The sequence below is a fragment of the Populus euphratica genome, unplaced genomic scaffold (genome assembly GCF_000495115.2).
Source record: "Populus euphratica unplaced genomic scaffold, PopEup_1.0 scaffold46.1, whole genome shotgun sequence".
NCBI lineage: Eukaryota > Viridiplantae > Streptophyta > Magnoliopsida > Malpighiales > Salicaceae > Populus > Populus euphratica.
The window spans coordinates 3,449,729-3,463,649 of NW_011499852.1; the positions used below are offsets into that span (position 1 = coordinate 3,449,729).

The 13,921-nt window shown below is 30.2% G+C and overlaps 1 long non-coding RNA gene and 1 other non-coding gene across 2 annotated transcripts; both read right to left on the bottom strand.

Moving 5' to 3' along the window:
- Positions 1-3,838: 3,838 nt before the first annotated feature.
- LOC105122006 (uncharacterized) lies at positions 3,839-4,604 on the bottom strand. The gene is made up of 2 exons (XR_841637.1): positions 4,329-4,604; positions 3,839-4,230 (listed from the first exon to the last, which is right to left on the bottom strand). It is a non-coding gene; the product is annotated as an uncharacterized LOC105122006 (long non-coding RNA).
- A 1,019-nt stretch (positions 4,605-5,623) lies between these two features.
- TRNAS-AGA (transfer RNA serine (anticodon AGA)) lies at positions 5,624-5,705 on the bottom strand. The gene has a single exon. It is a non-coding gene; the product is annotated as a tRNA-Ser (tRNA).
- Positions 5,706-13,921: the final 8,216 nt, after the last annotated feature.

Genomic DNA, 13,921 nt, shown 5'->3' on the forward strand with positions numbered 1-13,921 from the left:
TTTAAATTCATATTCTTTTTATTTTCAATATTTTTAGAATAAATATATTTAGAGCATATCTTTTTAAAATATCATTATAAATTTTTCTTTAAACAACTATTTATTTAAAAATCTAGAATTTCTAATTCTATAAAAAATAATTTTTAATATGTATTAGTTACTTTAACCTATCAAGCACAAGCTCTCTCTTATTTATCAAGTACGAGCTAATTGAAAAAATATATTAGATTATTAAAATTAAAAAATTAAATAAACTTTTCTCTCAAGCTAGTTTTAATTTTTTTACCCTGTCATAAATTAGTTGTTTTTTCTAATTAAATATATATCCAAAAATAAATTATTTTTTATATTTTTAGCATAATATATTTTTTTAAAATATCATTGTAATTTTTTCTTTAAACAACTAATTATTTCAGAATCCAAGAATTTTTAATTCTATAAAAAATAATTTTTAATATGTATTAGTTACTTCTACCTACCAAGCATGAGCTCTCAGTTATTTATCAAGTACAAATTATCAGTTAAAAAAATATATTAGATTATTAAAATTAAATAATTAAATAATTATCCAACAAATAAACTTTTCTCTTAAGCTAGTTTTAATTCTTTTACCCAGTCATAAATTAGTTGTTTTTTCTAATTAAATATATATCCAAAAATAGATTAATAACATGTTTTTTAAAAATAATTTTCATGTTGTCTCTCTAAGATTTTGAGGATAAATGATAGCATGTAAAGTAATCAACTTACCGATGAAACTAGGTAATTGCAAGGAGCAATGGAGTTTACCCGTGGAGAAAATGACCAGGTCAACGACCACATTAGATACTTAGCCACAGATTATTTATCGCGTCAGCGTCGTACTTTGGATAAAATTTCAAGTTTTGTTCTAATTTAAAAGAAGGCATTGGTGCTGTAGATGTGTTTTAGGACATCATAAAACTTGTAAATGGAAGTATGAAAAGATGATATTTATGTTTAATAAAATGAATTAAAAAAATATGAATATTAATTAAAATTAAAGCAAAAAATTGATTTTTCAGCTAACAAATAAACATATACAAATATTTTATAAGTATAAATGAATAAAAAGTCATGTTGAACATAACATAGGTGTAATAAATTATGAAATTGAGGAAAGAGTGCAGGCAATTAAATCATTTTCAAAACCAATCTTTATTTTATTTATACAATAATTAAAATAAGTATTTGAAAGGGTTTGAAAGATTTAAATGATGCAGAAAAAAAGAGTATTTTTTTAGTAAAAATCCTCACTTTTTATTTATGTATTTTTTTCCTGCTGTGATGAAACATTTATTTCTTTATAACAATATGAGGAATACAATAAAAACTTAAGGTAATTAAAATAAATATTTGAAATAATTTTTATAATTTTAAATCAGGAAGAAAAAATGTATTTATTTAGTAAAAATCTCCTTTTCCTTATTCATTTCTTTTATGAATATACATCATTTTTATTATAAGAATGTTTTTTCAATAAAAACTTATTATGAATTGAAAAAAAAGTTTTAATAAAAATAAAATAAAAACTCAAGTCTTGATGATTTTTATATGCTTGTATGAAAACAAGAATAATTGAAAACTATATAAAAACTCACAATAATACATACATACATACATACATACATATATATATATATTCTCATTGAATATCCATGTACAATTTTATTAATAAAATTCATATATAAATTATTAATAAAATAATTTCAATTATTATTATAGAAGCTCTAATTTTATTTTAAAAATGAAATAATTGAATGATTTTTTAAATATCATTATAAAGCTCTAATTTTATTTTAAAAATTAAATAATTAAATAATTTTTTAAATATCATTATGATTATTTATTTGAAAATGATTTTATTATAAAAAATATATAAAATACTTTGACTAAATAAAGTGAATGAAATTCATCATTTATTTTTAAATAAAACAGATAACATGTCATTTAACTATATAAACAATATTTTTTTAAACTAGAACATAATCCAATTACCATTTTAAACCCTTTAACATCTATTAATAGATTTAAAAACTAAAAACCAAACAAATTTTTTTTTTTGTCAATCTTAATAAACTTTTTTCAGTATATTAAATTAAAAAGAAAAACCACTTTTATTAAACTTTCACATCTCCAAATTGAATTCATGTGCTCCAAAATGAATCTTTTATTATTGAGACGTGGGTGACTAAAATCTCTCTCCCCTCCTCAAAACCAATGACTTTCTCTATCTTCTTTTAACATCTAGGAACTTAATGCGAGGAAAACAAAGTTGTAGGACAAAATATAAACACATAAAACTATAGAGGTGAAAAATGTGAAAATGAAAACTTTATGGACCAAATTGAACTTCTTTGAAAATTTCAAGATCAAATTAAAATTATTGCAACATAAGGGATTGGAACATGAGAAAAATGAAGCCTTATAACCAAAATATACACAAATAAAATTATAGGGACCGAAAAAATTCAACAAAAAACAAAACCAATAAGGACTATAATGTACTTTTCGAGTCATGAGATGGTTGCACATTAAAACACCGGCCTTTTAGTTTATTAGTAAATAATAATGTGAAGAGTCCCCATCTATTCAAGAGGGTTGGCCGCCAGAAAATACCCTCCTCTCATTTTTATATGGAAACCTATCATTTCAGCTTTCACTCATGATATTAACTATTAGTTGAGTCTTCTTTCAATTTTTGCAACCAGAACTTACATTAATTGTTAATCTTTGGCTCTTTCGGGCAGCATCTTTGAATCGTCAAAAGTTGATCCATTTCACCTATTTTAATGCTAATTAACTTCTCTATCCTCGATTTCTCATGATAAAAAAAGAAGAAGACATGTTTTGTTCTTTTCTTATTTGATCTTTGTTTTGAAATGAATCTCGTTCGTTAGCCAAAACATCAGCATACACAGGTCAAATGCCCCTCAATGGCAGGAGGGGACGACGACCTTCCCAATCAATAGATATGCCTACATTCAGCAATCTACCTGGTTGCCTTAGATACTCAGTCTGCAACTATTCCTAAATATAAGGGAGATTACTTAAGAGTTCTTGAATCTCCCATGGAAGGCCCTTTGAATCTCACTTCTCAGAGACATGTCCGACTAGCTTGGCACCGGTTCCAATTATTATACCCTTCGGCCCTTTAGTAAGTATCAACAGGCTCCCTGCATACCATTGATCGCTTCTGCCATCAAATTACAGGAGATTGCTCTTCCAAGCCCTTCCCAGAATCATTCAGCCCCTTGTCCCTGGCATTTCTTCCCACAAAAGCAAGCCCCCTTCATCGCAACTATTTTTCAAAAAGGCATCGCAGATTGACTTTACTTGTCCATTTCTTGGAAGGAACCAGTGCTCGATCACCTGTTTATTATCAGCTCTAGGTCTTTGTACATTAGCAGCATATGGAAGACAACAGTCCATAGCCTCTATATAAAACCCTGTCTGCGTTTCTTGCAGTCATCACTTTGATTGGAAAACAAATTAATTCCTTGCACTTCTTCAAGGTACCCACTCCAAGCTTTCTGCACTCTTTCCCTTTAGACTCCCATCGATCTAAACCCAATAGAATCCGGAGAGTATCGCAAATTTATCAAAAACCAAGCCGATCTAGCATGCAGACAGAGAAACAGAATTCGCTATACCGTTTCCTGCATGCTCACAGCCACACATAGCACACATGGGATCTGGTAACATCTTCCTTTCAATCAGTCCAATTTGGGTTGGCAGTGAGTTGGTAATAGCTCTCCATAAGAAATTGACAATTTTTGGATGATCTTTTACAGGCCATAGTTTCTTTCACAACCCTTTCTTAATCATCCCAGCACTTGAATGACATGCTCAATACCATAATATGGGATTCAAGTTACAATACATCTTTAGAGAAGTTAAGCTTAAAATATTTCATGTAGTTTTAAATTTGGCTACCAAATTAAGCTCGTCAAGTTAGGAACATTTTATGAATCTAGAACATGGCCAAATCTCGAAAGCTGCTTGAATCATTGATCGAGTATGACTACATATATGTACAAAAACCACTAACAAGAGAAGACGCAAGGAAATCCCTGACTAGTCTAGTCTATATCTTCCATGGAAGACATTGGAGATTATGGCAAGAACCCGTCCAAGTAGTTGCGCACTCAGCTCCAGTTTCATCACAACACTTGCAAACAACTCCCAGTGTCGAAAAAATCTTGGAATACTCTGCGAATTGCATGGTCACGGTAAGTAAGAGAAAAACCAATCAATCAAGAATCACCATTGAGAGAGAGCCCTAAGTGTAAATAGTGATATATACTTACTTTGTTTCTGGGACAAAAGTGTCCTTGCTTCTGATGTTATTTGTTTCTGGGATGCAGAAACAGTGACTATAAGCAACAGCAGAAGCAGAGTAGAAGAAGGCTTTGGCATACCCATGCTTGATCCTTCTGTCTTCAACGAAACATGGGCTTCAGTTAATTTCCAGCCGACAAAAAGATAATACAGGCAAGTGGAGTTGCAAGAGACATCATCTCAGTGATCTTATATAGACAGAAAAACAATATATATATAAACAAAGATAGCAACGGTGGGTGAGTTTTCATGGGATTTAAGTGGGGGCTTCTAGAGCAAACACAAGAATCGTGCCACACGTTTCCAAGTTGCTTACTTTTCCACACAAGGGCAAATGAATTGGTTGGAAACTTCCTCTTTCACGTCATGGTGTAATTAATTGAAATTGACATATAATAGACATCCGTTAGATACAGATATGTGGCTCTCGTCTGATATTCTTTCTTTTAAATAAGACGGTGTCAGATCACACAGGGAAGGCGGCCATTTCCGTCTAGAATCTCTGCATCTAGAATCATTTTCTATGTAGACTTTTCTGGCTTGGAATTTGGATGCACAAATATTCAACTTTTTCTAGGAGCTGTATGTGCCTTCAAAAATGAGATTCGTTTTATATAAACAGTATTTTAATTTCTTGCACAACATAGAAGTTTAATTTAAGGTAAAGACAAATCATTCTTATAATTCCACTCTTAAAGGAAGGTTTCTGAGTGACTGTTTCTTTAACATGGATTTTTTTTTTTGTTTCAGTTTGGAAAGAGATCAAGAGATTGAAAGTGTGGAATCAAAATCTCAAGAATGTCTTAGTTAATTGGTATATACCGCAAAACTTTAGCATGTATATATGAACACAATCATTGATTTGAAATAGAAGCCACACACATTTGCTATCCCACTAGACAACAAATTAATGACAGCGAAAGATTAAGAAATGGAGAAATTGTTTAATGATAAAAGTACTCAGAAGCTGCATTGAAAATTCCATGAAAGAGAGCAAAGCCACCCAGCATATTATATTTAACATTGTAGTTGAACTATATGTTTAAATTTTTTTAAGAGCTTTAAATTAGTGTTTTTTTTATGTTTTTAAATTATTTTTGTATAAATTTTTAAAAACTAAAAAGAATATTATTTTTATATATTTCTGAATAAAAAATACTTTAAAAACTAAATTGAACCATACTTTCAACCAATCCCTTAATCATTATTATCACCTCGTTTTATCCTTCAAAAATTACCCACCACTTAAAAATGAAAAAATTATCGTGAGCGGCAGGATTCGAACCTGCGCGGGCAGAGCCCACATGATTTCTAGTCATGCCCGATAACCACTCCGGCACGTCCACAAACTGGAATGCAATTTCTAGTCATTCTAAATAACTTTCAGACTTTCCGGGTGACGATTGTGACGGTTCCATTCCTTACTCGTTTCCCACTTGTTGACGCCGAAAACATAAATCACATACGATAAAACATCTGTCTAATGAAAATTCATAGATTAACTAATGAAATTTTTTAATTTCTGTTAAAACATATTAACCTACAATTGACAGCCAATTGATTATTACATATAATTGAAAACAAATTCCTAGTCTGTATGAACAGTAAAGTTACACTTTATTATTTTTTTAATTTCATCCTCAAACTTATTTTTAGTTTATTTTTTAAATATAAAGCTTTTAATTTAGATAATTTAAATTGAGATAACCACAATATAAAATATATTAGCAACATTTTTATTTAATACACTTTATCCTCAAACATTTTTTTAATAATCATATAATTAGATAAAAATTATTTAAAAAAAATGCTATCTAATAAAATGAATTCATAACCACAATCATTAATATAAAAAATCAGCTCAAGTTAATTCTGATAGGTTGAAGATGTTATTATCTTGATATTTAAAAAAATTACTTTATTTATATTATAACTAAAGATAATTCTGATAGGTTGAAGATGCCATTATTTTAATATTTAAAAAAATTACTTTATTTATATTAATTTTTCAGTTTATAATCAAAATTTTACTTGCAAATAAAAAATATATTAGTAATATATTGTTTTTCTTTTAATTTTTAATTTTAAAACATATTTTGATATGATATACCACAAAGTACGAACCAATCACTTAATATATTTTAAAATATATGTTAGATTTAGAATTATAAAATAACTTTAAAAAAATTAAATTATTATATCACTAGCTGTATTTGCAGGTTATTTGATTAATCTAAATTGGTTATTTTTATTAAAACAATAATTTTTTTATCTTTTACTTGAACTTAATATTTCTGAAAGAAAAAAAAATCATTGGCATTTTGTGGGTGAAGTGTAATAGGTGGAATTGGTAGTTTTTTAATTAATAAAGATGAAGTGACAGAGGAGGGATTGGTGAGGGAAATGGATGTTGTGACACCTCATCATCACATCATCATAACGTGATAACAATGAGCCTGCTCAAATCTATTTTGTTTCCTCTAGCCCACTGGGTTTCTTAAGAATGTCATTCAGCCCCAAGTTTCCCAAATAAAACTACTGCCTTGCCGGTTTTTTTCACTAACCCGGAAATAAAATTCTTATCTGTGTGGTTTTTCAAATGTAAGTTTACTTAAAGAATTAATTATAAATATGTTTCCTTTTCCAATACCTGTAAATATTCATTTAATTGGACTTTGGCCTTAGCTAATGGAATCTTTCTTAGCGGCACCAACAAAATTGAAACTAACCAGACCGTTATTTAAATTTAATTGGATCAACATGTATACTTAGCTATCCATGTTTATGTTCTTTGGTTTAGGTGCGTTGAACCTTTACCAACCCATAATTACATTAACAAAATAACCTGACCGAATCTTATTTAGATTTAACTGGATTAATATCTAGAATGTTTTGATATAAAATCTAAATTAATAGCTTACATGATGGACTTGTTTGATTAAAACTTACTTGACCAACACGAGTTTGATAATTATATTTTTAATAAACCAAGTATTGTAGGAGTAAATGTTATTCTCAAGAAAACAAATAAATAGAGCTAGCCAGAAATATAATTGCCAATATTATATTATTTGTTGTAACTTTTGGGTCTCAAACTAGCCTTATTGTTTTTATCAGAAGATTTGAAAGACCCCGCATCAGGGCAATCTCCAGAAAACTAATTACATCACTGGTGGAGGGGAATTACAGTTAATGGATTGTTTGAAAGTATCGTAGTTTTTAAATTTGATCCGGGTCATGAATTAGATGGGGTGATCTAAATTGACAAAAATAAAATAAAATAAAATAAAACTATTGGATTTCAACTTCTCATTAAAGCAAAAAGCAACTTTGAAACCATTTAGGTGGTAGTCAAGTGGTAAGGACTTGGGATCAAGGAGTTTACTCTCTCTGTGGTCTCAGGTTCGAGTCCTTGGTTGTTCATATGATGGCCACTGGAGGTTTACATGGTCGGTAACTTCAGGATCCGTAGGATTAGTCGTGATGCGCGCAAGCTAGCCCGGACACCCACATTAATCTAAAAAAAAAGCAACTTTAAGATTAGGCAACGTAATTAATTTTGCCTGTCATAACCCATGATCTGTATAATTGTACCCCATCCACATTGATGCTATCGTTTCTTGTACGAGACTGAAAAACTATAGTCAGTAATTTTACAAAAATACCCCCAATTAAAAACCCAACAAAAAAACTCAATAAAGAAAATCCAATTCCAGTTCCAAAAACCTAGCAAAAACAACGAAAACCCATTTCCTTGAATTTTCCATGAATCCAACCACCAAAAATACAAAAAGTATAGGCACCCTTATAAACTGTTCTTGTGGACACCTTGGAAAGTTTCAACCTTTTTAGCATGAGAGGAAGAGGATTACTCTCTCAAAACCTTAGCACCTCTCTCTATAGCCTCAAATCAAACCCAGTAGTGTTGTTCGTGGGTGACCATTCCTAGGAGCTCTAAATTACACGCCGCCGTTGATTGAGGCAAAGTGGATGGCTGAGATTGTACAGAAGAAGAAGACGAAGAAAATTGAGGGGAAGGAGAAGGGTTTGAAGAAGAGAAAGGAGAGAAATTAAAAGGGCCTTCAGCAAAAAAAAACAAAAATTGATTGAGAAAAAGAAAATGAGGCTGTTATTGCTGATATTAGCCCTCCAATTTCACTTGTTTTTCCCATTTTTTTCTTTTATTGTGTAGAGAATAAAATAATAAATAGTGTATAGAGAAACCTTGGGCAAGACAGTTGCTATGGAAGGAGAGACGAAGAGCAAGATAGTTGGCAAAAAACAATATGGCCGGGTCTCGTCCGGGTTTATCCGGATCAAAAGGATTTCGAGTCTACATTTTAGGTCGATCGTTTTTCACGAAGCTAAATTCATAACTGTTTTTTATTTAGACCTGCCCGATTCCAAGCCCGGGTCTCTGTCTATAGTTATGATTATTTTTAAAATATTTTTTATGTTAAAATATATATTAATAATATTTTTTTTATTTTTTAAAAATTATTTTTAATATTAATATTAAAATAATTTAAAAATATTAAAAATATATTAATTTAAAAGAAATAATAAATAAATATTTTTAATTTTTTAAAATATTTTTAAAATATAAAAATAAACAGACCTAAATTTTTTTTTTTTCAGTCTAACCTCTTTAGCTCTATATATAATTCCTTAATTCAAGTTATAATTGCGACACGACCATATTCATCGATCGGCCTAAGATCCGCTGTGCCTCTTATTACAATATGTTTGTCTTTTAATGGTTATTATAGTTATTAATCAACATGCTTGTCATGATCAAAGAAAAAAAAAAGAGCCTCAGATCCACTCACGTATGTAAATGAACCAAAATATTTTAAGGTAAATTATATATATATATATATATATATATATGTGTGTGTGTGTGTGTTTTCTCTTCTATATTCGCCAATGTTTCGCTTCTACATCCATGATTTTATTTTTACTAATTAATATTACATTTATGTTTTAAAAAGTTTAATTTTTTTTCCTTTACTAGTAAATACTAACAAACAGTGGGCATTTTTCATAACTTTATTTTAATTTTCTTACTTTTATCTCAATTTCTTACCCTCAGATATAATCCTCATCAGTGTTACAATATCTTACAAGAAATCTTAAAATCTAATGAGAAGTGAAGAAGCTAGGAAAACTTATGGGCATTCTTCACAGATAACAATAAACTGGATGGTTGATGTATCTGGAAAAATAATTCCATGATGTTCCAGTTCAAGAATATGTAGTGTAAGAAAAACAGAAGGAAAGAAAAGTAGATACAGAGACAACTGAAGTGTTTTTTTAGTGTTGTTGAGATGAAGAAAATCCTCCTCCTCCTTTACTGAACTTGAGTATGTATCGTTTATCTTTATAAAAAATCTAGAGCAACTCACCATAAAATATGACAATTTTAATTTGCAGCTCGCTCAAATCACATGGTAGCTTGTACTGTTAGGGTTGTGATTATGGTTATGTTTTAAAGTATTTTTTATTTAAAAATATATTAAAAATATATATTTTTATTTTTTAAAATTATTTTTAAAATCAACATGAAAATGATGTAAAATATTAACTTTCAGCAGCTATCACAATGCCTGGCATTTGTAACATAGAGAGATTTTATTATTCCAATTCAAGATTCAATTGAAGAAGAGGAATGTTTATGCAAATTCAAAACAAAAAATACTCATTTTCACAAATATAACTTGGAAATTAACCATATTCTTGTATATATTGACATTTATTTTCTTTACAACGTTGAAGATCAATATGTTTTTTCCCTGTCATATTCCTACAAGGCTAACTATAGATAACTGAGGAAGTAGTATCTGCTTTGTTTCTTCCAGAAGCTCTAATGTAACAGAAAACAGCCACTAAAAATGTGGTGGCAAGATCTCCAAGAATGACTCCGCCCCCAGCTATTGATTATCCACTGAATGATGATGGCTTGGAAGGTGAATGTCCTGCACTTGTAGGCTAACGTTCTCTTCATGATCAGTGTTATTGTGCTCAGAAGAAGACCGAGTTTGGTCCAAGGAACTGGTTCCTTTTGTAGAATGAACGTTCTCTTGAGCTTGAGGAGGAGCTTTTCTCGGTGCAACGAAGGACTGGATCATTTTATGGTGATGGTGTTTACCAAGTTTCCTAATCATGGGATCTTGAGCCTCGTATAAATTCTGAGTTGGAGCTTGTGGGTACGAGGATGATGCAGAGCTAGACTGAACCATGGTTTGAACCTTTTCACTGGTCATTGCTAGACCCACAACAGCATCAGCTAAAACAAGGCAAAGAAGAAGAAATTGAGCCATTATTAACTTAGGGACTGGGTTAATATATTGTTTGAGATCGATGCTTGATCTTTAATTTGGAGGCTGAGGCCAAAACAGATGGTTTAGCTATTATATATAGGAGGAGATTGCATCAATTAAGAAGGAGATCCAAGCGTGTGGTGTGATGGAAATTTCCCTCCTTCGATTGATAATTATTTCAATTTCACATTTTGTCATTGTTGAGTTGTCCCTTGAACGGGAGAAACCGAAGGGATATACTAGCGACAATTAATGAGTTTTCAAAGCACTCTCATGTGAATTTGGATCATGATTTACTAGCGACAATTAATGAGTTTTTACTGTACTAATACTCAGTTAGTAACATAAACAGATTCTCCATTCCCTTTGACAAAGGAGAACAGGATATGAAGAAACTTATGTGTGCAGACGGATTCACACAGCAACTTTGTAGTCTGACACAGGCGTTGTTCGGAAGATTGCTTATTTACAGGGGAGTAATGTAATGCAATCCCATATTTACTAAACTAATTAAACATTTGCTTCAGCCAACAAACAATTGGAAATTAACAATGAAATACAACAATCTTCTCTTATGATTCTTTCTCCATAATTATCAATGAGACAAGAAGGTTGAACAGATCCAATATAATAATATCATGTTGTTGACCTAGCTACAGGAAATATTTGTTGTCTGTAAACAATCTGAAGCAATAAATTAGAGAATTATGTTCTTACAGGAATTGATTATTGCTTACGGTCTAATCAAATTCAGGGTAAATGCAATTACATTTTTATGCTCAAGTGTCAACTCAAATAAAACATTGCTTGTGCAGAATGAAGTAAAAATGGTTTGGTGTAATGATACTGGACGTTCATATTATGAAGGTGGAGTGCAAGCACGTCTTCAAGTGAGTGTCATTGTGATCTTTGTATATAAATACTAGAGTTAATAACCATTTGTATGATTTAGGTTCTTTTATGTTTGTATTAGTTTATAGGACTTTGCAACTCATTATTAAAGTTTTAAATTAACTAGTTTGTACTCTCAATTTAATTCTAAATCTACTCATATAATTTCAAATTTATACTATAGAGTTATATGGGTATCAATATTATTATATCTACTTCGACATAAATAATAATTCAATTGAAGAAGTAACCATATAATTAAAATAATTTAAATATAAAGTAAGCTTAATAACTTAAGATACACAAAAAAAATACTTACATTTATATAATGATTTATATTCTAATTACATCCACAAATTAAAAAACTCCTAGATATTAGACCATCATTTTGATATTTTCAATTTATAAGAACTTAATAAAACTGCAATGCAATATTTTGAGTCTTTTATTGAATTGTTGATGATCTTCCTTACATTCCCCTTTATATATCGATGTCATCTACCGATTACCTTCTACCTTTCAAGGTTCTCCATTAATTGCCTGTTAACTATTAATAACTTTTTTTTCAAAGTTCTTTCCACGATCTCACATCTATAATACTTGACTTATTATATTTGCTTCTAGAGTTAATGTTGTGTGCATGTTTCTTTTTTTAGATGTGGCAGCAACCCTTATGTTCTAAGTTTCTTTTAATTAATTATCATATAACTCTCTTGATCTATTTCCCATAAAAATTTGTAGTATGATACCATTAATGTCACATGGGAACTTGGAAATCTACACGCACGATGAGTGCTTTGAAAAATGGAGACATGATATGCAGAGTTCATAATTCTAATGTGATGGTATTTGAGAGAGAGAAAACAAATAAGGTAATGCCTGTTGTATAGGAGGCAATGGAGTGTTTGGAAACCTTGAGATCAAGAGACCGTCGCAGACTTTCAATTGATTAATATCAGGAAGTTTCGTGTCTTTTGCATTATGCAACTGTGATTTGATTAGCCAAATCATATTTAAATATCAGAATTGGCTGTGCCAGCCAATGGACTAGTAATGGTCACAAGACTTACAACCCTGTGGGGTAACATGGTGGTAAGTTGCCCGTGCTGTGGTCTCTGGAAAACGAGAACCCCCGGTTCGCAAGCCCAGGCACCGCCATGACCCCAGGCACAGAAGCCAGTGATTATTATAGTTCTCGGGGCTGGTTGATCATCCGCTCGTATGTTTTACAATTGATAGTTAATTGGAGAGGTACAGCAAGTGGATCGTTACAAGTAAATGGCATCATCTTAGGCAGAAACTCACAACTCATAATTTGAGAATTTCAGCATAACCCAAGAAAAATAAAATGTAATGGCATGCGCTCTGGCAATCTGGTAAGATCGATGTCAAAAAGATGACAAAGTGAAAATTGCACCAGCCGGGTTTCGAACCGCTAGACATCCATTGCTTCATGCAATCCTTTTGAGCATAAATAAGTTGGCAAAGCAGTTCAGTTAATCCTATGTTACTGATCATCGAGTTGCAAATCATTGTAGACCGCTATAATGATTTTTTATTATATTTTTATTGGCCCAAATTAATGTTATATTTATTAAGGAAAACACGGCAAAAAATAAAAAAGTTTTTTTCTAAATTTGGCTTAAGTATATATTTTTATCCTTCAATTTTTTAAATTATAAACTCTCAGTTTTTAAACATTTATATCATTCAATTTTTATCTAAAACTTTATTTTTTTTATTTTTTATTAACATGCATGTTTGGATAACTTACGTATATCTCGACTAATTCTACATATACTGAAATTAATGATCATATAAATCTTTAGAGATTTTAAGGTTTGTGGAACTCAAATTAGTAATTTTTAAGAAGCAAACCTATAATTTAACCAGTTGAGTTACATGACCAGTTAAGTTATCATTCATAATTAACTTCATTTCATTTTATTATTTTTTTACTGAAATTAATGATCATATAAACCTTTAGAGATCTTAAGATTTATGAAACTCAAATTAGTAATTTTTAAAAAGCAAACTTATAATTTAACCAGTTAAGTTACATCGAGTTTGACCAGTTAAGTTATATCATTCATAGTTAACTTCATTTCATTTTATTATTTTTTTATCTTTAATTTGAGAGAGGAGAGAGAAATTTTTTAGATTTTAGTAATAAAAAAAAAAAAATCTTGATTGACGGTGGAGGAGACGAGAGGGCTAGCAGGATCCCCGTTTCTGCAAAAAAATTGTTTTTCCAACCCCTGCCCTAACAATATTTATAGTTCTAGTTTAAATAATAAACAATTGAAATCTTAGTCCCTTTTAATTCTATTGTTTTGCTCCGTCTTTATTGG